The sequence below is a fragment of the Culex pipiens genome, chromosome 2 (assembly GCF_016801865.2).
Source record: "Culex pipiens pallens isolate TS chromosome 2, TS_CPP_V2, whole genome shotgun sequence".
In the NCBI taxonomy this organism is placed as follows: Eukaryota; Metazoa; Arthropoda; class Insecta; order Diptera; family Culicidae; genus Culex; species Culex pipiens.
In genome coordinates, this window is record NC_068938.1 from 31,375,383 (window position 1) to 31,403,260 (window position 27,878).

General features: G+C 34.7%; 1 non-coding gene across 1 annotated transcript; it reads left to right on the forward strand.

Moving 5' to 3' along the window:
- Nucleotides 1-6,033: 6,033 nt before the first annotated feature.
- Trnav-cac (transfer RNA valine (anticodon CAC)) lies at nt 6,034-6,106 on the forward strand. Its single transcript has one exon. It is a non-coding gene; the product is annotated as a tRNA-Val (tRNA).
- Nucleotides 6,107-27,878: the final 21,772 nt, after the last annotated feature.

A 27,878-nucleotide genomic window follows, 5' to 3' on the forward strand; every position in this document is an offset into this window, starting at 1 on the left:
CTGGATACTTTTGATCAGTCTTTTAAATTCATCACCATGGAAATTCTGTGGAAAATCAGTTTTTGCCTTCCTCACCTCACTGAGGCAAGGCTATAAAATAACTCGAAAAATGAACTTCTTAAATACACCTCCTAGATATACCTTCACGTATACCTATCGACTCAGAATCAAATTCTGAACAAATATCTGTGGGGATGTGTGTAGACATGTTTTTTTCCACACGATTATCTCAGAACTGGCTGAACCGATTTTGGCCGGATCCGCCTTATTATGGTCGTTTTGAGGTCCACTAAGACCCTATAAAATTTTATTCTGTTTAGTAAAGTACTTTTAAAGTTATGCCATGATTTTTTTTGTAACTACAAAAAAGGGTGATTTTTGCATAACCTCAAAGGCCGGGTCTTTTTGCTTACGCGCGAGAGTCGCGAAGCATGCATATCGTCCGGTTGCCATATTGCTTAAGCAGTGCCTGCGTCCTGTTCTGGAAAAAGTCTGTATTAATTATGTTGCTGAATACATCATTTTGTCTCGACAAAGATTTACAGGAACTTTTTACTGAAATATACAACAACTCATGAAACATTGTTTACTAAGACCAGGGGGACAGCATGCAATTCCATCGTGCACCTAATGTTGGCATATCTTCACTTTTAAATACAATTACAGCCCCCCCCCTTTCTCCTTGATTTTGGAGAGTTGGTTCAAAAAAGACTTGAAAATTGTTGTTCTGGTAAAAACAATAATTACGAAAAAAAAAAATTAAATAAATAAAAACTAATAGCAAAAAATAAAAAAAACCTCTTAAATTAATTTGTAAATAAAACTTCAAATACAACATGAGTGTGAGGAAGGCACCAACCACCTAAAGGTGGATTAAGTAACTACTGTTTGAATTTGGTAAAAAAATATGCGGTTTATCAAATTTTGCTTAGATTCAAAATATGTTAAAACAAGTCCAATATCTTTTCGAGGCAAATTTTATCATTAAAAAAGTTTAAAAGTCCATCTTTCAATTCAAATCCAAAAAAAATCTAATTGTACTTAGGAGACCCGGGAGGCGGAGTCTTGTCGCAAAAAGAACGATACACGCCTGTGGATCCTCTGACGAAACCACAAGGTTTAAGAGGGCCACATTTTAAGGTGTTACGTCGATTCCGTTCCGTCCAACTTTCTCGTTTTTTTTATTTTGAAGAATTTTTACTCTTGATTTTTGTTTTTCTTTATAAAATTTTGAAATATGCTTGTTATGTTTATTTTATGATGAAAAATATTTTTTACTTATAATTTTATAATAAAAGATTAAAGACATTTCTAGAGTTTTTTTTTGAAAAGGTCCTATAAACTTTTGTCTTTCATATGTTTATATGACCTATTAAAAAAAAAACGCTAGATTTTATGGTGGAAGTTTTTAAAGCAATTAGTTTGGAGGACAAAATTATTTATATTTATTGCAACAATACTTTAGAACTATTAGAAAATAATGCCTGGATTAGAGTAATTTGATAACATCCAACATGTTGATGTTCCAGAAGCATTTCTAAAATATATGAGATCTGCACAAAATAAGTGACAATAAAACTTTTAAAATAAATAAGAAAACGTTTAAATACAGTTGATTTTCGATTACTTGCATTAAAATCTGTTAAACATTAGGCCACTAGAAATATTCTTAAAAGTTTTCGTCTTTCATCGCCAGAGTTTTTTTTATTGAAAAGGTTCAATAAACCAAAGTTTTATTCTATTTTATGCCTTTTTTGTTTTTAAATTCCCCTGACTCAAGGCGGTTTCAAAAACACTGTGACAGTGACTGAGTCATCAGGGTGGCCACTCAAGCCGGAAAAAAGTCTGGAATTCCAAGCATATTCTTTTTATCTTTCAAATAATTTGAATAATTTTTTAATATTTTGTTCAATCTTTCGATAACATTCAATTTGTTTTGAGCACCTAGAAAACAAAAAAAAAATGTTGAGGAATAGTCGTTTTCGACGAAAATGTCACAAATACCTGAAATTTTAAACAAAAATCAACGTAGCATCATTTTTTTTAAATAAACAATTTTTCACATTTGGCTCGCAAGCTCATCTGATCTTCTAATTTGGCCCGCTATTCAAAAACATTGGACACCCCTGCTTAAAGATCAAATCTACCAAAAAAAAAAAATAAATAAAAGGTTTCTTGTATTCAATTGAAAAAAAATTGGACCCTTTTCTGCTTTTTTTAAAATATGAAAAAACACTGATAAAATAGATTAAAAATTCCTTTAGTTAGGCCTTAACAAATATGTTTTATAAAAATTTGTCTCTTAAAAATATTTGCCTAAAATAAGAGATACCTACTGACAATTCGAGCCAAACATTTCATTAGGGCACAAAACCAAAACGTAAACATTCGGGATTATTCCACTATTCCATTCATTAGTACACTCTCTACATGCCCTCCAAGATTCAGATTGATAGCAAACAGTTTCCTATTGAAAAAATCAAAAAACACAAAAGGGCACATAACAATGTTCACTCCAAACCAGAAAAAAAGTTCAATTGTGCCCTTTTATTTTTCGTTAGTTTTTCGTGGTTGTGGAACTTTCTATGTTATAAAGTGAATTTTTTATACATTCTCAACACTAATTTACTTCAAACAAAATTTTGTTTACGTTTCACCAAGGATTTCTGTAGAAAAAAACTTCGTTGAAGTACAATATTTAATACGGCCCGCGACTGCTTTTCAGTACACTTTTGAAGAATTTTTATGTTTCACATACCTTTACTACACCATTCGATCACAAAACTTCACCAATTTTCCAAATTTCCGCTGAATTCCTCATTATTACTAACTAAATCAAAAGTCCCATAAACATCATCAAAAACAACAATCAGGTGACAGCGCTTTAGTGCCCTTTCAGATCTCTTCGAAATTGCATTTTGAAAGGGCCCATTATAAATAACAGTTGGTAAGTTAAAAGGGCTCAATAACGAGATTTTTGAAAATTATGATTTTTATTGCAAAAATCAACATAAACTAAGAAGCATTGAAGCAGACTTGAGGATTATTATGTGTTTTAACGTGTCATTAGTAAAAATACCACCAGTCAAGCTTTCTTTTTAAATAGGAATTGAAACAAATTTTCCACTTTTTGCCAGCGATTTTCTCGAATCGCGGTTTTTGGTTTTGTGCCCTAATGAAATGTTTAGCTCGAAATTTATGAGTCAACAAAGATGTTTAGAGCTTAATATCAAAATGAACAACATTAAAAATAAAATGATAAAACAAAGTTTTTTGTGGAACACTTAGATATTTAGTTTTGTTTTAAAGAATAACGCCACAAGCTGTCCACAGGCGTTCTTTGAAAACGATGAATTATAAAATATTGAATCAGTTTATTAGATTATATATTCCTTTTTTTCCTTTTAAAAGCAAGAAACAAATACTCAATGTATTTTTTTTGCTTGTTTAAGTTTTTTTTTCTATTATGGATGTTATGTTTCTCAAGTACAATGTTTTTTTTAAATAATTTTTTGCTAAGTTTATATTGTTTTTGTTTAAATTCATATAGAACTTATATCAGTCGACATGTTTATAAACAGTTTTCACAATGATAATTTGAAGAGAAATTCCTATTAATTGATGTTCTAGAAAAGTCGACAAAAAGTTGGAAATTCAAAAATAGGATTTTAGTAGCCACCCTGTAAACTCCCAATAAGCAAAAAATGAAAATTTGGGTTATTGGACCTAAAAAACTCCAGATCGATCGATTTAAAACATCTAACAAAATTCTCTCAAATTGTTGAAAGTTACAGTATTCCTTTAGGGAATGCATATTGCAAAAAATTAGAGGCCATCTACCCGAGCAGGGGTAAATAACACGGGAATACCAAATTTTGGTATTACTTGGGCAAATAACAGCGACCAAAATGTGCCCTTGGTTGCCCAGTAATAGATGGTAAAATACCATGAAATCATACCAAAATCTTGTATGTGTAAGGGCACAACAATACCAAACCATGTTATTCCAAGGGTAAAATAATACCTCAAAATAAAACCATTTCAATACCAAGTTGAGGTCTTCTGGATTTTTGAACATTGCTTGAATACCAAAACTTGGTATTGCCATGGTTTTATTTTTAGGTATTCCCGCGCCCTTGGAAAATCAGATTTTGGTATTCCTGTGGTCTTCCAAATACATGATTTTGGTATGATTTCATGATATTTTACCATCTATTACTGGGCAACCAAGAGGACATTTTGGTCGCTGGTATTTGTACAAGAAATACCTAAATTTGGTATTTTCATACCATTTTTAGTGCAGCAGTTGCAGTTAGTGAAAAAACGGAAATTATTCATATGCAACAGCAAAAATCTACTCACCTGATGATTCCATGTTGTTATTAGTGATATTCTTCACCACACCGAATGCATTTGTCATTGATGAACGGCCTGTGCTTGAAGTTCTTGAAGCTTCTGAAAAATAACAAGATTGAAAAATAAGTATTATTAAAATGAAACTGAATTGAAATTCACCAAAATTCATTAATCTGTCGATTGACTCGTTTTTCAAAGTATTTGGTTATCCCGACTTAGAGATATTTCAATGTTTTTGAAAAAAATATTAGTGGGTATATCACACTTATTTTTAAAATCAAAAATTTTTGGGTTTCAAGTCATTTTAGCGCAAAATTAATTAACTCGTAAAATTTTTTTAACAAATTTCCCATAGTTTCAGAGAAAATTAATGAAACCTTTCAATATTCAAATAATACCAAAATGTGTCATCCTGACTTAGAAAATTTTCCACAATTTCAAGTCATTTCTGTAGGGGGTATATCAAAAATGTTTAAACTCAAGTTTGAAATTTCCGGTTTTGAATGAAAGCATTCGCTTTGAGACATCATTATAGCGCAAAATTAATTATTTTGTCAAAATTGGTCAAAATTTTCCCATAGTTGCAGAGGAATTTGATAAAATACTGTAATACCAAAATGTGGTGTTCGATCATTGACAAATTCTGCAATTTTGCAATATCAAAACAATACCTTAAATTGGTATGATACCACATTTTGCTCTTGCATAATCCTTAAGACAAATTTTAAAGGGTCCAGGAATACCAAAATTTGGTATTGATACCAGAGAAAGGTATTATTACGCATTTCCCTTGTTATTTACCCATGCTCGGGTAAAAAAACACGTGGATACTTTTTGGAAATGTTAATTCATTCAATGTAGCCAACACTCCAGAGAACAACTTCACACTATTGTAGCTTTTGGTTGCTCCTAATGGAAACCGTCACACGAGTACAATGACGATGATGGAGTGTGACAACGGCCATCCAGACACCAGGACGACGGCTGGAAATGGCTCCCTCGTAGAGAGGTCCCAATAGTTGATTACGTTGTTCCGGGAGCTGTAAAAAGTGGTTTATTGGTCGTAATGCTGGAAATTAATTTGTCCGTTCTTTCCGTTCCCGATAAACACTCCCTCCTTCAGGGGGATGACCCATTATCATTGAAGTGCGTAATTCGTCGTTTCCAAATTGTGGCTTAATTGGCTTCCGCTGAAAGTGTGAGGATGATAACAGGGGTTTGATTGGAGCAAATGATCTATTACAGATAATTGTTTCCGGTATTAGTTGTACACACTGTAAACATTACATCTTAAGGCTCTGAAAGTTACCATTCCTCGTCGACCATTTGGCGGCCATGTTGGTTTTGCAAAAACATTCAAATCTTTATTCAGAATGTATCAATAAAAAAACAAGTTTCTTTGTGTTAAGAGCAAGTGAACAAGTGCAGCGAGATTAGATTTATCAGTGAAGGAATCAATTGCATCCATCCAACGTAATCGAATCAACCAAACTCTCTCTCTCTCTCTTTCTCTTTTCAACTGCAATGAACCAACCGCAGTGGCAAAAAAAAACATCAAAAAGGTAACCCTCACGAGGCTTTCAACGATTACACTTTCAAGCGACTTTGGCAGAGGTTCGGCGATGCGTGGCGAATAAACTGGGCTTCAACGGTTAATTTATGCCCTACACTCAGCAGGTTTCCGTAGTGTAGCGGTTATCACGTCTGCTTCACACGCAGAAGGTCCCCGGTTCGAACCCGGGCGGAAACAGGTAGTTTTTTAAGGCGAATGATAAAGGTGATTTGAATTTTGATTCACATACTTGGTATCCATTTTTTTTATTTTTAATCTCGATTACCTAACCAACGATGGGTCGGATGATGGATCCGGACATCGTTTGCATACATTTAATTGAGATCCGGCTTCAAAAAGGTACATACATATCACTTAAGTGGTCATAACTCGAGACAGGGTTGCCAGATCTTCAATGTAGTGGACTCATTGGGAAGGTCTCCTGATTACCTAACCAACAATGGGTCGGATGATGGATCCGGACATCGTTTACATGCATATAAATGAGATCCGGATATATGTGGAAACTGCTCCAAAATATCAGAAATTATAGCGATTGCCGTTCAAGAGCCAAACGCCATGCGACACCAAGTGTTGAGTAGCAGAACAGAGCGAAGAATGTCGATTGAAATTTCCGCCCTTTGAGGTTATGTATGCGAATTCTGTTTTGTTAAATTCAAGCGTTCAAAACAACTTTTGAGCAAAACTTCGAGCTGATATATTGTTAACTTTTGTTGTTCTATCATTTTAAACAATATTATTTTTTCAAAATTATTTTTTTTTTAATTTTTTTTATTGCGTTAATTTATAGAGGGCAAAAAGTTTACACTCGTACTACTTGAATTTTTTTCTCAAAAGTTGTTCTAAGAGCTGTAAATTCAATTTTAAATTTGCATTCCTATGTAACCGAAAAGCGAAAATTTGAATCGTCATTCTTCGATGCTTTGCGCCATCTGTCGGAATTTTTGAGCTTTTAATCGCGAATCGCCACTATAGCTTGTAAGTTCTCTCCATTTATTCCGTGCTTGCCTGCAAGAGCATTCTCTTTCCATCACTCTTTCTTTCCGAAAAAAGCCAAATGCCTCACGAAAAATCAAAATTGTCAAAAACCAATCGCCGGAAACAATTCACCAGACAATTTTACATAACAGTCTCGATCGACCAAATCGCTGGCTACATGCGAATCATGGTAGCTCTCCATTGGATGTGCGCTATAATCGGTACCGATTCAATCGGTACCGAGTGAGTGATTTCTGATCTCGACTCTTGCTCGAAATAATTTAACTAAAAACTTTTAAATTCCATAGAGTCAAGCAGATCCGCTGGCAAATTTTACGCACCACCAACAGCAGCTGATCGGGCTTCCAGCGTATCGCGAGATTCTCGTGAACGACAGCAGCAACCCACCTGGAACGATGACCCGAGCAGGGGTAAATAACACGGGAATACCAAATTTTGGTATTACTTGGGCAAATAACAGCGACCAAAATGTGCCCTTGGTTGCCCAGTAATAGATGGTAAAATACCATGAAATCATACCAAAATCTTGTATGTGTAAGGGCACAACAATACCAAACCATGTTATTCCAAGGGTAAAATAATACCTCAAAATAAAACCATTTCAATACCAAGTTGAGGTCTTCTGGATTTTTGAACATTGCTTGAATACCAAAACTTGGTATTGCCATGGTTTTATTTTTAGGTATTCCCGCGCCCTTGGAAAATCATATTTTGGTATTTCTGTGGTCTTTCACATACATGATTTTGGTATGATTTCATGGTATTTTACCATCTATTACTGGGCAACTAAGAGCACATTATGGTCGCTGGTATTTGAACAAGTAATACCAAAATTTGGTATTTTCATACCATTTTTAGTGCAGCAGTTGCAGTTAGTGAAAAAACGGAAATTATTCATATGCAACAGCCAAATCTACTCACCTGATGATTCCATGTTGTTATTAGTGATATTCTTCACCACACCGAATGCATTTGTCATTGATGGACGGCCTGTGCTTGAAGTTCTTGAAGCTTCTGAAAAATAACAAGATTGAAAAATAAGTATTATTAAAATGAAACTGAATTGAAATTCACCAAAATTCATCAATCTGTCGATTGACTCGTTTTTCAAAGTATTTGGTTATCCCGACTTAGAGATATTTCAACGTTTTTGAAAAAAAATATTAGTGGGTATATCACACTAATTTTTAAAATCATCTTTAACATTTTTGGGTTTCAAGTCATTTAAGCGCAAAATTAATTAACTCGTAATTTTTTTTTTAACAAATTTCCCATAGTTTCAGAGAAAATTTATGAAACCTTTCAATATTCAAATAATACCAAAATGTGCCATCCTGACTTAGAATATTTTCCACAATTTCAAGTCATTTCTGTAGGGGGTATATCAAAAATGTTTAAAATCAAGTTTGAAATTTCCGGTTTTGAATAAAAGCATTCGCTTTGAGACATCATTTTAGCGCAAAATTAATTATTTTGTCAAAATTGGTCAAAATTTTCCCATAGTTTCAGAGGAATTTGATAAAACACTTTAATACCAAAATAATACCAAAATGTGCCATCCTGACTTAGAATATTTTCCACAATTTCAAGTCATTTCTGTAGGGGGTATATCAAAAATGTTTAAAATCAAGTTTGAAATTTCCGGTTTTGAATGAAAGCATTCGCATTGAGACATCATTTTAGCGCAAAATTAATTATTTTGTCAAAACTGGTCAAAATTTTCCCATAGTTTCAGAGGAATTTGATAAAACACTTTAATACCAAAATAATACCAAAATGTGCCATCCTGACTTAGAATATTTTCCACAATTTCAAGTCATTTCTGTAGGGGGTATATCAAAAATGTTTAAAATCAAGTTTGAAATTTCCGGTTTTGAATGAAAGCATTCGCTTTGAGACATCATTATAGCGCAAAATTAATTATTTTGTCAAAATTGGTCAAAATTTTCCCATAGTTGCAGAGGAATTTGATAAAATACTTTAATACCAAAATAATACCAAAATGTGCCATCCTGACTTAGAATATTTTCCACAATTTCAAGTCATTTCTGTAGGGGGTATATCAAAAATGTTTAAAATCAAGTTTGAAATTTCCGGTTTTGAATGAAAGCATTCGCATTGAGACATCATTTTAGCGCAAAATTAATTATTTTGTCAAAACTGGTCAAAATTTTCCCATAGTTTCAGAGGAATTTGATAAAACACTTTAATACCAAAATAATACCAAAATGTGCCATCCTGACTTAGAATATTTTCCACAATTTCAAGTCATTTCTGTAGGGGGTATATCAAAAATGTTTAAAATCAAGTTTGAAATTTCCGGTTTTGAATGAAAGCATTCGCATTGAGACATCATTTTAGCGCAAAATTAATTATTTTGTCAAAACTGGTCAAAATTTTCCCATAGTTTCAGAGGAATTTGATAAAACACTTTAATACCAAAATAATACCAAAATGTGCCATCCTGACTTAGAATATTTTCCACAATTTCAAGTCATTTCTGTAGGGGGTATATCAAAAATGTTTAAAATCAAGTTTGAAATTTCCGGTTTTGAATGAAAGCATTCGCTTTGAGACATCATTTTAGCGCAAAATTAATTATTTTGTCAAAATTGGTCAAAATTTTCCCATAGTTTCAGAGGAATTTGATAAAACACTTTAATACCAAAATAATACCAAAATGTGCCATCCTGACTTAGAATATTTTCCACAATTTCAAGTCATTTCTGTAGGGGGTATATCAAAAATGTTTAAAATCAAGTTTGAAATTTCCGGTTTTGAATGAAAGCATTCGCATTGAGACATCATTTTAGCGCAAAATTAATTATTTTGTCAAAACTGGTCAAAATTTTCCCATAGTTTCAGAGGAATTTGATAAAACACTTTAATACCAAAATAATACCAAAATGTGCCATCCTGACTTAGAATATTTTCCACAATTTCAAGTCATTTCTGTAGGGGGTATATCAAAAATGTTTAAAATCAAGTTTGAAATTTCCGGTTTTGAATGAAAGCATTCGCATTGAGACATCATTTTAGCGCAAAATTAATTATTTTGTCAAAACTGGTCAAAATTTTCCCATAGTTTCAGAGGAATTTGATAAAACACTTTAATACCAAAATAATACCAAAATGTGCCATCCTGACTTAGAATATTTTCCACAATTTCAAGTCATTTCTGTAGGGGGTATATCAAAAATGTTTAAAATCAAGTTTGAAATTTCCGGTTTTGAATGAAAGCATTCGCATTGAGACATCATTTTAGCGCAAAATTAATTATTTTGTCAAAACTGGTCAAAATTTTCCCATAGTTTCAGAGGAATTTGATAAAACACTTTAATACCAAAATAATACCAAAATGTGCCATCCTGACTTAGAATATTTTCCACAATTTCAAGTCATTTCTGTAGGGGGTATATCAAAAATGTTTAAAATCAAGTTTGAAATTTCCGGTTTTGAATGAAAGCATTCGCTTTGAGACATCATTATAGCGCAAAATTAATTATTTTGTCAAAATTGGTCAAAATTTTCCCATAGTTGCAGAGGAATTTGATAAAATACTTTAATACCAAAATAATACCAAAATGTGCCATCCTGACTTAGAATATTTTCCACAATTTCAAGTCATTTCTGTAGGGGGTATATCAAAAATGTTTAAAATCAAGTTTGAAATTTCCGGTTTTGAATGAAAGCATTCGCATTGAGACATCATTTTAGCGCAAAATTAATTATTTTGTCAAAACTGGTCAAAATTTTCCCATAGTTTCAGAGGAATTTGATAAAACACTTTAATACCAAAATAATACCAAAATGTGCCATCCTGACTTAGAATATTTTCCACAATTTCAAGTCATTTCTGTAGGGGGTATATCAAAAATGTTTAAAATCAAGTTTGAAATTTCCGGTTTTGAATGAAAGCATTCGCATTGAGACATCATTTTAGCGCAAAATTAATTATTTTGTCAAAACTGGTCAAAATTTTCCCATAGTTTCAGAGGAATTTGATAAAACACTTTAATACCAAAATAATACCAAAATGTGCCATCCTGACTTAGAATATTTTCCACAATTTCAAGTCATTTCTGTAGGGGGTATATCAAAAATGTTTAAAATCAAGTTTGAAATTTCCGGTTTTGAATGAAAGCATTCGCATTGAGACATCATTTTAGCGCAAAATTAATTATTTTGTCAAAACTGGTCAAAATTTTCCCATAGTTTCAGAGGAATTTGATAAAACACTTTAATACCAAAATAATACCAAAATGTGCCATCCTGACTTAGAATATTTTCCACAATTTCAAGTCATTTCTGTAGGGGGTATATCAAAAATGTTTAAAATCAAGTTTGAAATTTCCGGTTTTGAATGAAAGCATTCGCATTGAGACATCATTTTAGCGCAAAATTAATTATTTTGTCAAAACTGGTCAAAATTTTCCCATAGTTTCAGAGGAATTTGATAAAACACTTTAATACCAAAATGTGCCATCCTGACTTAGAATATTTTCCACAATTTCAAGTCATTTCTGTAGGGGGTATATCAAAAATGTTTAAAATCAAGTTTGAAATTTCCGGTTTTGAATGAAAGCATTCGCATTGAGACATCATTTTAGCGCAAAATTAATTATTTTGTCAAAACTGGTCAAAATTTTCCCATAGTTTCAGAGGAATTTGATAAAACACTTTAATACCAAAATAATACCAAAATGTGCCATCCTGACTTAGAATATTTTCCACAATTTCAAGTCATTTCTGTAGGGGGTATATCAAAAATGTTTAAAATCAAGTTTGAAATTTCCGGTTTTGAATGAAAGCATTCGCATTGAGACATCATTTTAGCGCAAAATTAATTATTTTGTCAAAACTGGTCAAAATTTTCCCATAGTTTCAGAGGAATTTGATAAAACACTTTAATACCAAAATAATACCAAAATGTGCCATCCTGACTTAGAATATTTTCCACAATTTCAAGTCATTTCTGTAGGGGGTATATCAAAAATGTTTAAAATCAAGTTTGAAATTTCCGGTTTTGAATGAAAGCATTCGCTTTGAGACATCATTTTAGCGCAAAATTAATTATTTTGTCAAAATTGGTCAAAATTTTCCCATAGTTTCAGAGGAATTTGATAAAACACTTTAATACCAAAATAATACCAAAATGTGCCATCCTGACTTAGAATATTTTCCACAATTTCAAGTCATTTCTGTAGGGGGTATATCAAAAATGTTTAAAATCAAGTTTGAAATTTCCGGTTTTGAATGAAAGCATTCGCATTGAGACATCATTTTAGCGCAAAATTAATTATTTTGTCAAAACTGGTCAAAATTTTCCCATAGTTTCAGAGGAATTTGATAAAACACTTTAATACCAAAATAATACCAAAATGTGCCATCCTGACTTAGAATATTTTCCACAATTTCAAGTCATTTCTGTAGGGGGTATATCAAAAATGTTTAAAATCAAGTTTGAAATTTCCGGTTTTGAATGAAAGCATTCGCATTGAGACATCATTTTAGCGCAAAATTAATTATTTTGTCAAAACTGGTCAAAATTTTCCCATAGTTTCAGAGGAATTTGATAAAACACTTTAATACCAAAATAATACCAAAATGTGCCATCCTGACTTAGAATATTTTCCACAATTTCAAGTCATTTCTGTAGGGGGTATATCAAAAATGTTTAAAATCAAGTTTGAAATTTCCGGTTTTGAATGAAAGCATTCGCTTTGAGACATCATTATAGCGCAAAATTAATTGTTTTGTCAAAATTGGTCAAAATTTTCCCATAGTTGCAGAGGAATTTGATAAAATACTGTAATACCAAAAGAATACCAAAATGTGGTGTTCGATCATTGACAAATTCTGCAATTTTGCAATATCAAAACAATACCTTAAATTGGTATGATACCACATTTTGCTCTTGCATAATCCTTAAGACAAATTTTAAAGGGTCCAGGAATACCAAAATTTGGTATTGATACCAGAGAAAGGTATTATTACGCATTTCCCTTGTTATTTACCCATGCTCGGGGAAGAACTTTTCCCGACGAATCGATCGAAGAGGACGAAGAGGAGTAAGATCAGCTCTATGAACCAAAGCGCATGCGCAATACTCTCTTATGTAAGTTTCGGTGTTCAATTGCGTAGTGATTTTGTTCAACTCTATTTTAAATTTTCAGATGAATGTCACATTTGCGGACAGAACTTGTCTCGCCAAGATGAGCTAAACTATCACATAAATACGCAAACTGGCGAGAATCCTTAAAAATTCCAAAATTCCAACTGTGACGCCAGCTTTTGTAGACCTTCCGGACGAAGTTTCCAAATGAAACGGTGCCAAGCTTCTTAAACTGTCCTGGTAGGAGATGCAGGGTGTGCTTTGAGAAAATGCTGAGTTGTAATCTTTATCTATTTGTTTGTTCGTTTAGTAAACAATGGAACACTTCCATTTCAGCAATTTTTCCTTTTTTGAACAATGTTGACCACTCGAATCCGGTACTCCAAATAAATCAAAATAAATCTAATTCCTTTGAAAACAGTTTCAAACGTGTATTAACTGAACATTTTTTTTGCATTCCACAAACTTTATTGTTAAAACATCTATGATTGAGTTAACATTCCCAAATGTCAATGTCATGCGACTCCTCCTAAGAAGTTTATTGTTTTACTAGCGTCGTCCTTTAATGTGTCCAACATAGAATTGGTGGGCCAAAACATGAAATTAATAAATTATCACCATCCAGGACATTCCAAATAGAGCTTGGTTACAGACAACGGCTCCCTCGTCCACCCATCCATCCGACCAAACAACTCTCCGAGATCCATTAGAATGATTTCCCGGACGAATTTTCCCCCATTTCGGCCAACTTTCTCTCCGAGAGTTGCCGATGTTCCTCGAGCCTCGAGCCCCAACACTAATTGAAACAAACTGAGCAAGAAGTGACCACTCCGAAACAGGTGACCAATGTCCGACTCAAAGAGCTCTCCTCCACTCCAAAAAGGACCGCAATAGGAGCGGGTACCCTGATGTGGTCAGTCCTCGGCTGGGTGGGTTTTTATGGCACCCGCAAGGCTTCCCGTCGCATCGGCTTCAGCTATTGAGTGGCGGCAGCAGCCAGAGTCGTAAAACAGCCTGCGGTCATCGTGTTTTTCGGGTTTGTGACTAGTTTAACGTTTTGATTTCCGCCCGTCGTTGGGCTGGTAGGAAGTTTTGGATATGATTTTATTGAATTAGCGAAGTTTTTGTGTAACGTGAAAGACAAACTGAACAATCAAAAAAATAAAATTAAAAAAAAAAAACAGAAAACCAAAATACCAAAATACCAATATACCAAAATACCAAAATATCAAAATACCAAAATTCCAAAATACCAAAATACCAAAACACCAAAATACCAAAATATCAAAATACCAAAATACCAAAATATCAAAATACCAAAATACCAAAATACCAAAATATCAAAATACCAAAATTCCAAAATACCAAAATACCAAAACACCAAAATACCAAAATATCAAAATACCAAAATACCAAAATATCAAAATACCAAAATACCAAAATACCAAAATACCAACAAAAAAATTACCAACATACCAAAATAGTACCAAAAAAAAAACGGGAATGCCAAAATAGAAAAAAACGTAGGTTGTAGCCAGCGCCGGTATTGATCAGCTTGACAGGAGCTTCAAAGTGGTTCCTCCTCTCCTCAAAATCATCAAAACCACGTGCCACAGGGTTGTAATTGGTCTTGATAGTACTCCAACCTCCAAAACATTGCCAACCCTTCGGCCCAAAACCGTCCGTGATCCGGAAGTCGTCCAAAACACCCAACAAAACGTAGAATTAATAATGAAGAGCACTTTGCGCCGAAAATAGCGATATCCTGTGGTCATTTGGCACTGTTACAGCTTTCGTCCTCCACACATCCCTCTCCAAAAGTGGGTGATTTGGGTTTTGGTGAGTGGGAGGAGAAAAGTTTGTCGCCACGGTTCTCATAAAAAGCTGTGGGCGCGCCGGGTGCGTTTCAGGGAATGGTGTCCAAGTAATTGGAGTGACTCCCGGAGATTGGTCAGTGGATGCGAAATTTTTGAAAAATGAAAATTTTCAGCTGTTGGGGTTCTTTACAAATCATTATAAGATTGAAATAGATCTATTCGAGATATATCTTAATTATCAGAACTCCCAACAACTCCAGACCACGTAGCTCATCTGAGACGTGCTGCTGCTGGTGGATGTAGGTCAGTGATTCCTACTTTATCAAACTTCTATTTTTTGCACTCATGTCTTGAGATCTTTTCTTGGAATCTGAAAAACGTTCCCATTTTTCTACCCCGACATCGTCCGCTGTCCGATCTTGATATGAACTCTGTGGCATCAATATCATCATCATCGTCAGCAGCTACAGTATTTGTTCGGTAACTGGGCTGAGAACGTAGCCCAGTCACCGAATGCTGCTCGCTAACTGGGCTGAACGAAAAATAACGAGGAGAACACCGATGCATAATATTTTCCTGATGAAATATAAAAATAAAAGTTAATCAAATTTATTTACGATGTTTACTTTTCATATGTCTTAAATTGTGACTTGAAATGAAATAAAAGTTTGAAAAAAGTTTTTATTATTTATTGAACATGCTTTTGCATCCATTAACCCCTCGGTCATTTCGGTTTGTTTTGGTTTTTTGACGTTTGTCTGCTTTTTAACTGGGCTACGGCCCAGTTATCGAGCGCCCAGTTAAAAAGCAGCCCAGTTAAACAACGCCCAGTTACCGAACAACTACTGTACAAGAAAACGCAGAAGAAGAAAAAAGCTGAAATTGATTCGACACCTACCGAGTTGTTTATAAATTTCCTCGGCAAAACGACCGAAGGCAACCTTTTTTTCTGCCGGCGGACGATGCGACGGTAATTGAACAGTGGGTATGTTTTAAATGGATTAAAATAAAAAAATATATTTATGAGAGAATGGATAGAAATTGAAGATTTTTCATGTTTCTGAAATTTTTAAGACGCCTTTAAAATTCTCCATGATTTTTGAAAAATAAAATGCTGAGTATTGCTTACTCTTACAATGCTTTTTATTTCACAAAAATTCGAATCAACCTTCTTCCAATACCCTCAAACATTGAGTTTAAAGCACATTATTTGAAAGTCTTTACGCTGAAATCGATATCTTTGAAGAATTATGTTTGTTAATTAAAAATTGACTTCACATTAGGCAAGACAAATTTCGCAACAAATTTCGTCCAACACCTAGCGAAACTTACTTGAGGATACCGTGGAGATTTTCCTTTGCCCTGTTAAAAATGTCGAGCATAAACAATTCCCCTCTCCCAAATTCCTTATCCTTGAATCAGTTTTTAAATCAAGTTTTTTTAGGGGAGAGTGGGGAGGCTTGATCCCTAGCCTGTATCTCGTCAGCATGTGGGTAAAAAAATAGCCTTGTTCTAGAAAGTTGTGTGAAATTGACTTAAACTCATTGTGGAAAACAAAGAAAAAAAAAACTTTAAATGTTCGGATTGAGTTACACATAGAGCGTCCAATTTCCCGGGGTTACAAAATTCCCGGGAAATGGGAAATTTTCAACAAGTTTCCCGGAAAATCCCGGGAATTTTTCGAAATTTAACGAAAAACATTCTGATTCTGTTTCTGATAAATATTTTGCAACAGAATTGCATAGAACATCAAATTTAATGTCCAAAATAAGTGTGATGATCAATTAATGGCTTGAATGCTTGTAAAAATCATGCATCTTTCTGAAAATATTAAAAAAATTATAATTTTTTATACTGTCTTTCAAATCGTACCGAATCAAAAAAAAAAAAGTATTTTTTTAATCAAAGTGTTTGGACAGTGAAAATCTATGCTCCACAACAATAAAATTGCTTTTAGATTTGTCTCAGTGACCATAACGTTGACATGAAAAAAAAATATCATGCAGAAATAATGTTTTTCATGACAAATTACTTGTTTCATAACAAGTATTTTCAACATGTGAATAAAAAGATATTTATTGAATTTGCCTTAAAAATCTTATTTTTAGCGCTATTCAACTTGAAACTACATGTTTCATGAAATCAAAACACAAAGTTTTAACAATATTTGAAGTGAGTTTTTGAAATATGTTTGCACTCTGTGGGTAATATGATACGAAGTATCATACGGTTATTTGGTTATGTGACCTAATAAAATAATTAGATTAAAATATTTTTTATAGCGTAAAAGTGGTTGAAATTAAACGATATTTTTTCATATTTAAAGTTAATAATTTCAAACAGTTATTTCTCGAATACTTTTAAACTAATTCTTCGCGAACAACCCTTTTTGAAAAAATTTATAATATCAATTTGATTTTCATCCAATTTGGCCAAAAAAACAAACAAAAAATGTGAAAATTCCTAGTTGTAAATGCTTCAGGAATAAATATTATCTGAATTAGATAAATGGATAAGTTCAATGAACAAACAAGCTGATATGTTCAATATGAACAGTAGATTGAAATGAATAAAATCAGATAAAGTTCTCTAATTATTGTTTTTTTTTGTATGATTTAAGAACATTGGTGTCAAAAAAGTAGAAAAATGTATATTTCCAGTTGTTTTTCGGGAATTCCCGGGAAATTTACAAATTTCCCGGGAAACGGGAAATATTTTTTCCGGAAAATCACGGGAATTCCCGGGATTTTTATTCCCGAGACGGGAAATTGGACGCTCTAGTTACACTCATTTTTCTAGAAAGTGCTGCAAAAAACTCCAAGAGATCTTTTTTTTGGTTTTGATGTTTATAGAAAACACTTAAAAATTATTCAAAAAATATGGTTTTACATGTTTGACTTTAAATTTATTGACATGCTAGTTTTACAATCAATTGTTTAAAAAAATGCAATTAGGGAGACTTGATATCTGCATTTTTACAGTCATTGGAATCAGCCTCAAGCTTAATTAATTGGTTTGGGTTTTCGTACACGGTTTACTTTAGTATAGTTGTAGTTGACTTACTGCAGTTTGAACCATTATTCAAATGTCTTTTAAACATAAATGATCAGCTTTTGTAAACATGCTCAATTTTGGTCTACAAAAGAATAATTTAAGTTTTTAAATGTTTTACATACTATACTTTTTAATATTTTGAACACAAACGTTCGGGCTTTAAGTGAAATTCCTGTAACTTATAGAAAATCAATAGTTTGGATCCATGAGAGACATTTGGCTAAAGATTTCTTCAAGATTTTGTAAGGGGGATCCAGTTCACAACATTTTGAATGACATTTTGAAAATGACGGTTTAAAAAAAAGGCTTGGCATGACTCGAAGAGTTTATCTGAATAAATCACCTTATCAGCAATAGTTGAATGTTTAAGCTTTCAATTCATACAAAAAGTTCTAACAACCCAAATCCCGAATTTAAACGTGCTTCGACTTCGGATGATCAAATCATGAACATACAAATTCTTCGCTTTTTTTATTTTTTTTCTTTTATCAACAAATTACCATTGTAGTAAAATATGAATAGTTGATTGCCAAATGCATTTTTCCAATATTTCATCACCATTTAAACTGCTGTTGAGTTTATATTTGTGTATTTTTTTATATATATTTATTTATCCGATATTACTTTTTTCGAGGCCTTCGGATAGTTCCTTCTGGACTGTCTTATTTGAAGTTACTGTGCCAACATTTTGAAAAATGGAAATTTTCAGGGGTCAAATTTGGCTGTGTTTTTGACTAAAATTCTATTTTTGCCAAAAAAGAAAAGAACGTTTAAAAAAATTAAATGGTGTTGCATGGTCAGGAAAAAATCACAAAAAAACAGTTATGATTTTTTTTTCAAAATTGTTTGTTTTTTAAACAGCTTTTGTTTGAGATTTAAATGTTTAAACTTGAAACATATTTAAATACAAAGGTGTCCCACACAAAATCGTTTAACCTGTTGCCTGTTATCCCGATTGTTACTTAAAAAGATAGATTAGATTACACTCAACCCCCGGTGGTTGATCACTTTTTCGTTTGACACTTTTTTAGTTTGTACCCCGTTGGTTGGTCAAAGTCAAACTAAAAAGTGACGAACTGTCACTTTTTACACGGCGCTCACACACACTATCAAAACAAACGTTCAGTAGTGTGTGTAAACTCCGTGTAAAAAGGGGTGTCAAACTTAAAAGTGGGGTTTGAGTGTATTAGTAATTTGATACCGTCATTGTAATAAAATGTCAAAAACTTTACTCATTATTTGCATTCTGACCACTAGACCACTGTGCATCTAGTTGCATCCTTCGCACATTTTGCCTGTTGACGGCCCCCTTCCCGTCTCAACCCAATGCACACCACCGGTTCATCCCCACCGAACGTCTTTATTTATAGTGCAACCGAGGAAACTAATTTAGTTTAAAAGTTGTTTGTTGATGTTTTTTCCACCTCCTCTCTTCGCCAATGCAGCCTCTTGCTTAATCCAGTCGGTGTTTCAGCCGACTTTCAGCACGTTTTTTTGCGATGCTTTGCCAGGATCTTTCCATCCTTGGCGCGTTCGCTCTTTGACGGTTGGAACCAGACTTCCACTTTGCTCGGGGAGTTTCCAGATCCGGCCAGAAGGATAAGATAGTTTTTTTCGCTTCTTCTTCTTTAAAATGCAGTGTGCAACCCCTGTTTTAATGGGATTAAATCGGAAAAAGTTGTTGCTGCTTCTGGTCGAGTTGAGCAGCTTTTCTTCTGTCATTTGCCACCTACCTATCGTTTCGTGCCTTTGGGTGGAAGAATTTTCTTTTTCGTCCGGATCTGGATGAAAAGAAAAGTGTGTCCCGGAACTGCAGAAGAAACAGGAGTAGTATTAAGTGAGAGGTCAAGACTTAATTAAATGGATATTTGTGGGGGGCTTCTGGGTGAGTGTTTTGGATTTATACGTTTAATTTGTGCCGGGGTTCTTTGTCGTGCTGGTTTACTTCAGTTTAGTTTTAATTATCGAGGGGCATGCTTGCCCCTAATGTAAGTACACACTGACGAAAGTAGGATACATTCTTTGTTTACAAACTCACATTGGCCCAATTACGTAGTTTTGCTTGAATTATTCTTAAAGTTTTTAGTTTTCAGATCAGATTTTTTCGCATCAATTGTGAAGAAGTGGAGGGTTACAAAAAAATTAAAAAAAAATCATGTGCCTGAAATCGACCACGTTTAAACGACTGTGAGATAAAAGGTCGAAAAACGGTAGTCGAAATACAAAAGGTTGAATGGACTTTCCGTATTTTTTTTTTATTTTCTTACTTTTAACATAAAATTAGAGTCCGCGACCCCATTTTATTCAAATTTGAATACAGTCCAGACTCGATTATCCGAAGCCTTGAAGTTCGATTATCCGATGTGACTTCGGATAATCGAATCATGAACAAAAAAAAAAAGTGTTCACGTATTTTTTTTTTATTTCTTACTAAAATTTGATATTTGAGTTCTGCAACCCCATTTTAGTTAAATTTTTATGGTTGATTGCCAATTAAAGAGCATGAGCATGAGAGACAACCCATGCCTGACCCTTCGTTGCTGAACAGAACCTTAAAATCCTTTCAGCACGCAAAAAAAGTATTTTTTTTTTCAATATTTCATCACCACCACTTTGGCCGCCATGTTGGATTCAAAAATTCAAAATCACTTTAGTGTAGTTTTGGGGTGATACTAAAGCTCGACAGTCAAAAATAAGGCAACGAGAAAAAAAAACATTGTTTTGTGATTCGATTATCGGATAAATGAGTCTGGACTGTTTTTAAAATCTCTCTTGATGTTCATAAAAATGTATCTTGTGGAAAATTCAGAGCTTAAACATATTTTGAAAAATTAAAAAAAACCTTGTTTCTGCAATTTTTTCGAATTCTTCCATTTAGGCTTTTGCAAATATTTTTCAAAGTTTATGACGTCCCCCCCCCCATTAATAATTGGTCTGAAAAATCGAGGGGCAAAAAATTATTTTTTCAAAAAACATGAAGATAAAAGTTAAATCAATGTAACATGTATTTTTTTTTGCTGTGTGATCATATTTAGCATGTTTGGGCTTGTTTAAAAATGTTTTGAATTTTTGTTTAATTCCAATGTACAGCACCGCAAAAAATTTACTTTTCGTAAAAAATAAAATTTTCGTAAATACTTAGATATTTTGGAAACTAATTATGGCAAAACAACTGGACAGGTCTATAACGCATTTTTTTCAAATTTTGAAACCATGGCTCGTAATTTCAATTTTCATACATTTATTTTTAAATTGTTCTTTACTGTGGAGCGTGTTTCAATTTCTATATACTTGATTATCCGAAGTAAAAAAAATATCGGATAATCGAATCACACAGAAAAAAATCATTTCCCGGAACCGTGAATTATGTTCATGAAATAACGAACCACGAAGAAATTTATTCATGTATATGGCGCATTTTCACAATAAACGTGAATATATTACTTCGTGGATTACTCTATTCATGAACATAATTCGAGAACTGGTTTTTTTTTCCGTGCACGATTTTTTAGTCTGACCTTTATGTGGTCAGTTTTTGATTATGGGTCGATATGTATACATGAAGATGCGTCATTGTATGTATAACGTGTATAACAAAAAGTTTTGTTCAAAATTTGAACAAACCTCATAATCCTGCTCTAACAAAACTTTAAAATAGAGAGAGATTTTCGGGGATTTCATAAACCCACAAATCTTCGTAGCACAATTTGTCCAACTAAAAGCTCAACTTGCAACAAGCTTGTCCTTCTAATTCGGACATTGCGCATGTGTGAATCTCGCTCGTTCAACATGTGTGCGGCTCCATAAGGTGAAGACACCAACAAAAGCTCATCATACACTGGCATCAGCTGTTGATATGCCTCATATTTCACTGACAATGATGATGATTTTGCTCACCATTTTCCCATCAATACTATTCTCCACGGCGAGAGCCAGTTTTACTCACTCTCTCAGGAGCAACACTTTCTCGCGAGAACATCCAACGCGATAAGGTTCTTATCAGTTCGTGCGTTCCTCGTGGTTTTTCCGCTCACCTGTGCTTTGATCGTCATCGTCGGATGCTTCAGGTGACATTCCACACAGGTGGCAACAGTTGGGCGAAAGTTTCTCAATCGAGCATATCTAACTAGCGATAGGTAGGTGACATTCGACATTCAGGTTGGATGGGAATACAACGGTTTCACTGTTTGACTTTGAATATCGTTACGATTGTCGATATCAATGGACAGGTGTGCGATTCTGCTAGCTAGTACTGTTGCTGGTTTCGGTTTGATTACATATCAAACACACGTGTATCATTTAACTTGTATCTCTGACCCTGGGATGTGTACGTGTCCAATTCAGCGGGATAGAGTTTTATGTTTTTTGGTCAGGTAGTGTTGGTTTGTTTTTTTCGGGAATGGTGGTTTGCCCTCACATTTGCATATGGGATTTGATGGGAAATCGATTTTGGTGAACAATTGTTGTGTTGAATATTTGTGCTTTATATTGGTGGCAAATATACGTATATTTTTTGTTAACGTGAAGACTTCCATCATTGCCATGATTTTTCGTTCAAAGATTTAAATTTTGCGTCGCTTTCAATATTTTGACAAAATTCCTTCAACAAGTTGTTTAGAATAGTGCCCTACACATGCTGATTCTTTTTGGTAACGATTATCCCATTCCTTGCAAAGTAATGGAAATCGTCATTAATCAATGATTGTCACCTAAGACGTCAATGATTGTTCCACAAAATCATATAAATTTTGAGACACATTTGATTTTGATCAAAAATACCTTCAGTGGCTTCAAGAAGGCAACAACCGGCACATGCTGATACATTTAGGTGCAGAAATTCGTTAAATTGAATTTAATACCGAATATTTTATAGTGATGATCAATTTTCTTCGAAAATTATCAACGGCTTCACCTTAATCCACGTATTGTTAAATATTGGTTAAATATTCACATTTTAATAAACTTGCTAATTAACGTAATAGAAAGTATACAACAATTCTGGAGCAACATTTGAAAGGGGCAGTACGACATTGCTGTTACGGCCTTTCGTCCCATTTAAACGCGTGTAATGAAAGGCCGTAAGAGCAATGTCCTTCCGCCCCTTTCAAATGTTGCTCCAGAATTCATATTCATGCTATAGAGAAAATCATGTGATTCTCTGCAGAAAATATTTAAAGTGATTTATATAATGGGAAGTTTTCTCAAAAAATGTTAAAGCGATTGCGATTGTCTGTAGAGCAGACAATTACAAATTTTTTGATTTAAAAAAACAACTTTGTAGAACATTGTTACACTCTAAAACAAATCCCTGCAAAGTTAGAAAATGCACGAAATTTTAAAATGAAAAATGTTGTTCTAAATAAAAAAAAACTGACCCTTCTGGGTCAATATAGATTCGAAAAGTACATTAAATTTCCCATAAAATGGCAGTCGAGTAACGGAAAGTGGTGAAATTTTTAAAACATTTTTAGTGTTTTTTCGATTAAAAATACGTTTTTTTCGGAATTCTGAGTACGCCATCAAATCGGGCGTCTAATTTTACATAAAAGTCCCTTTGACACCAAATTTCTATCTCATCACAGTTTCAGGCTGCAAATTATTGAAAACACCTCTTTTTTCGCATGTTCAAAAATGGAAGGGGTCGTACCGCCTCTCCGTCACGAGATATAAAAAACGGACCTCGGATTCGTGATCAGGGACAAAAGTTTCCCCTTAGGATAAAGTTTCACGCAAATCGACGAGGGGTCGGGGCAACTTTTCCCGATTTCGTGTGAGTTGGCGGAGAATTACCCGTATCTAATGCACTCAACCCCCGGTGGTTGGTCACTTTTTCGTTTGACACCTTTTTTGGTTTGTACCCCGTTGGTTGGTTAAAGTCAAACTAAAAAGTGACGAACTGTCACTTTTTACACGGCGCTCACGCACACTATCAAAACAAATGTGTGGTAGTGTGCGTGAACTCCGTGTAAAAGGGGTGTCAAACTAAAAAGTGACCCCGTTCGTTTGACAACAGTTGGTGTTAAACCATCGGGGTTTGAATTTATTTGAAAAGCTCTTCTTTTTGATTGAAAATTTGACATCGAAAAATTTTTGCGACCAATATTTCGATTTTTTGAAAAAATAGTACTGATTTAAAAATTCAAAACTCGGTCAAAGATTTTTGACATAGGACTATGTCTCTACTTACTATATTGGGGGGCCAGTTCAGAAATTCGATCCAAAGCGTCACATTTAAGCGTTAAAAAAGGGGACATTTTGAACGCTTATATCTTTTTTCCCTGTGAATCAATCCAGATGGTTGGACCACCAATCGAAAGAGGAAGACTTCAGCTATTGTTTAACTACATAGATAGTCTGACTAAACGTAGTTAAAGCACTTAAAACAAGCAATCAAAATGAGTAATTTTTCAGTACAAATCGGACAGATGCCCAATCAGAGCAAGCGTAGGCATTCGAGACCGCGCCCCTTTTGTGCCGTTCTTCGGCTGTGCCGCTATTTAAGCAGAAAATTTCGCAAAAGCAAGTCACATTGGAACGAGCAATCGAACTGTGCACGTCGGGCCGACGCGGAGCAGCAGCAGCAGCGGCCAATAGAAGAAGAGGACCAGCAACCAGAAGGAAGAACCACCGGCAGCAGAAGGAGGAAATTCGAGCGAAGCGGACGGCGTGGAAGTCGCTATGATGCGGCGGTTCTCATGAAAAATGGCCAATTCGACAGTGGTGGCCAAAACCTGGTGTGGCCGGTGCCCTCAAAAAAGGTTCCTCCGGGGCCTGGGGGGACATTTACAGAAACATACGAGTTGTGGCAATATGGGTATCAAAATTCATGGTTTTTGATACTGAACATAATAATGGCCATTTCGACAGTAGTGGCCACAACCTGGAGTGGCCGGTGCCCTCAAAGAAGGTTCCCCCGGGGCCTGGGGGGACATTTACAGAAACATACGAGTTGTGGCAATATGGGTATCAAAATTCATGGTTTTTGATACTGAACATAATAATGGCCATTTCGACAGTAGTGGCCACAACCTGGAGTGGCCGGTGCCCTCAAAGAAGGTTCCCCCGGGGCCTGGGGGGACATTTACAGAAACATACGAGTTGTGGCAATATGGGTATCAAAATTCATGGTTTTTGATACTGAACATAATAATGGCCATTTCGACAGTAGTGGCCACAACCTGGAGTGGCCGGTGCCCTCAAAGAAGGTTCCCTCGGGGCCTGGGGGACATTTACAGAAACATACGAGTTGTGGCAATATGGGTATCAAAATTAATGGTTTTTGATACTGAACATAATAATGGCCATTTCGACAGTAGTGGCCACAACCTGGAGTGGCCGGTGCCCTCAAAGAAGGTTCCTCCGGGGCCTGGGGGGACATTTACAGAAACATACGAGTTGTGGCAATATGGGTATCAAAATTAATGGTTTTTGATACTGAACATAATAATGGCCATTTCGACAGTAGTGGCCACAACCTGGAGTGGCCGGTGCCCTCAAAGAAGGTTCCTCCGGGGCCTGGGGGGACATTTACAGAAACATACGAGTTGTGGCAATATGGGTATCAAAATTAATGGTTTTTGATACTGAACATAATAATGGCCATTTCGACAGTAGTGGCCACAACCTGGAGTGGCCGGTGCCCTCAAAGAAGGTTCCTCCGGGGCCTGGGGGGACATTTACAGAAACATACGAGTTGTGGCAATATGGGTATCAAAATTAATGGTTTTTGATACTGAACATAATAATGGCCATTTCGACAGTAGTGGCCACAACCTGGAGTGGCCGGTGCCCTCAAAGAAGGTTCCTCCGGGGCCTGGGAGGACATTTACAGAAACATACGAGTTGTGGCAATATGGGTATCAAAATTCATGGTTTTTGATACTGAACATAATAATGGCCATTTCGACAGTAGTGGCCACAACCTGGAGTGGCCGGTGCCCTCAAAGAAGGTTCCGTCGGGGCCTGGGGGACATTTACAGAAACATACGAGTTGCGGCAATATGGGTATCAAAATTAATGGTTTTTGATACTGAACATGAAAATTGACATTTCGACCGTAGTGACCACAACCTGGAGTTGCCGGTGCCCTCATGGAAGGTTCACCTTGGGAGAACATTTATGACAATTTTGCCGACAAATCTATAAAACAAAATAAAATAATGTTATTTCAGATTTCACTAGCAATCCAAAAACACATTCAAATTGTTTGGTCCTATGTCTTTCGGTTATGTCTCTGACATACCATCTTGAACTTTTTTGCACAACCTGGATATTTCATTTTTATATGGACAGCTGCTAAATTTGTATGGAAAATTAAATGGACAAACTTATGATGCAAAATGGCTTCTTTGGGCATACCGAAGGCACTAAAAAGTATCAGCCGCATTAAAAAATACAAAAATTAAAATTGAAAAAAAAATGATTTCGTTAAAAATTGCTCTATTACTCTTAATGAAGTAATTAGTTCTGGGGCGTTTACGTCACATTGTTAAACAACATTGATGATCTTAAGTTTATTCCTGTTCTTTAAAATTTGATAGGTTTCAAAATTGTATTTGATGCCTCAATCATAAAAAATAAGCTTAGATTTGTTAAATGTTCAGTAATTGAATTCAAATGATTGTTTTAAGGGGTTTTTAATATTATTTAAATGAACTCATGTTATGAATCCTTATGAAAATGCAAGTTACATGAATCAGAATTTATTTCCTTTAAATTACAGTTTTCTAGCATAAGTAAACGGAGCAATCCTTCAATCGAACACATGTTTCCTTTAATCCAAAGGTAGGTTCGTACATTCAAAGAGGCAACCAAACAACAAACGAAACTTCCTCACTACAACGGTACACAGTCCAAAATATTGAGCCAAATAAAACTGAAAATAAAAGTCTACGAGCTATTTGATGGCACCGATTCCTTTGGTTGGTCATAAAGCCAAAGCGACGAGAGTCGGAAAACTCGGAGCAACAAACTCAAATCTAGGAAAAAAAGGAGAAAAAAAGGATCAAACGCGGAAAACGGACTAAAGACGCATTGCTTCTTGTGCTGGGCAAATCAAGGGAAATATTTCAAAAGGGTTTAGTTTTTTATTAGATAAAGTTTTTAAATTATTTTTTTTGTTTGTGTGAAATAGAGGAAAAATCATTGAAGTAAATTAATTCAAGTAACATTTATGAATATAAACCTCCTCAAAATGACAATTCGGTGTAGGAATTTTCCTCATTTCTTCTTTCGTAGAAAAAAGCCCATTTTCCGGCTCGGTCGAAATACCCTCCGATTATGGGAGAATTGTTATTGGTGGCGATAACGAATCGTGTTAGTGACTGGCTTAGTGCACCGCTTCAATCGGTTCGGAAAGAGCTTTGAAGTTTGGTTTGCTTTTTTTTCGCCTATGCTTTCGGTTCCGGTAATTGAATGTTCACGGAAAGTAATTCCGTTTTTCCTTCTGTTTAGTATCTTTAATCTAAATTGTGGTTATAAAATTTAATGGGGTGCGTTTTAAGGAACAAAAAAAATTAAATATATTTTTTATATTTTTATTGAGGTGTTTGAAATGGAAACGTATGTTGCTTTAACAGGAAATCGATTGCCTGACAACAGCCACACAATTTACAATCTCACACGCTAAATAAATCACGCCAAAGGCAATATTTCCCAGCACAACTCGTTCGCTTCACCTTCACCTCCCCAATCCGTGACAAAAATTTCCCACCTACACCGTTCCAGAGAGCATACGCAGTGCCAAGGCACAATGTTTGTTTTGACAATTTGCGTACATTTGCGCGGTGTTTCTCACCGCCATGCTGGTTTTTTTGCGGGAGACGGGAAACTGCGTGCAAAAACAAATTCTTCGCACCGTTAATAAAGTTGTGGGGTTTATTTTGGAGCTGGAATGCCACGCGCGATGTTTTGCTCCTTTTTCTGGTGGGGTGTTTGCTGACTTTGCGATGGTTTGAGAAGGGGA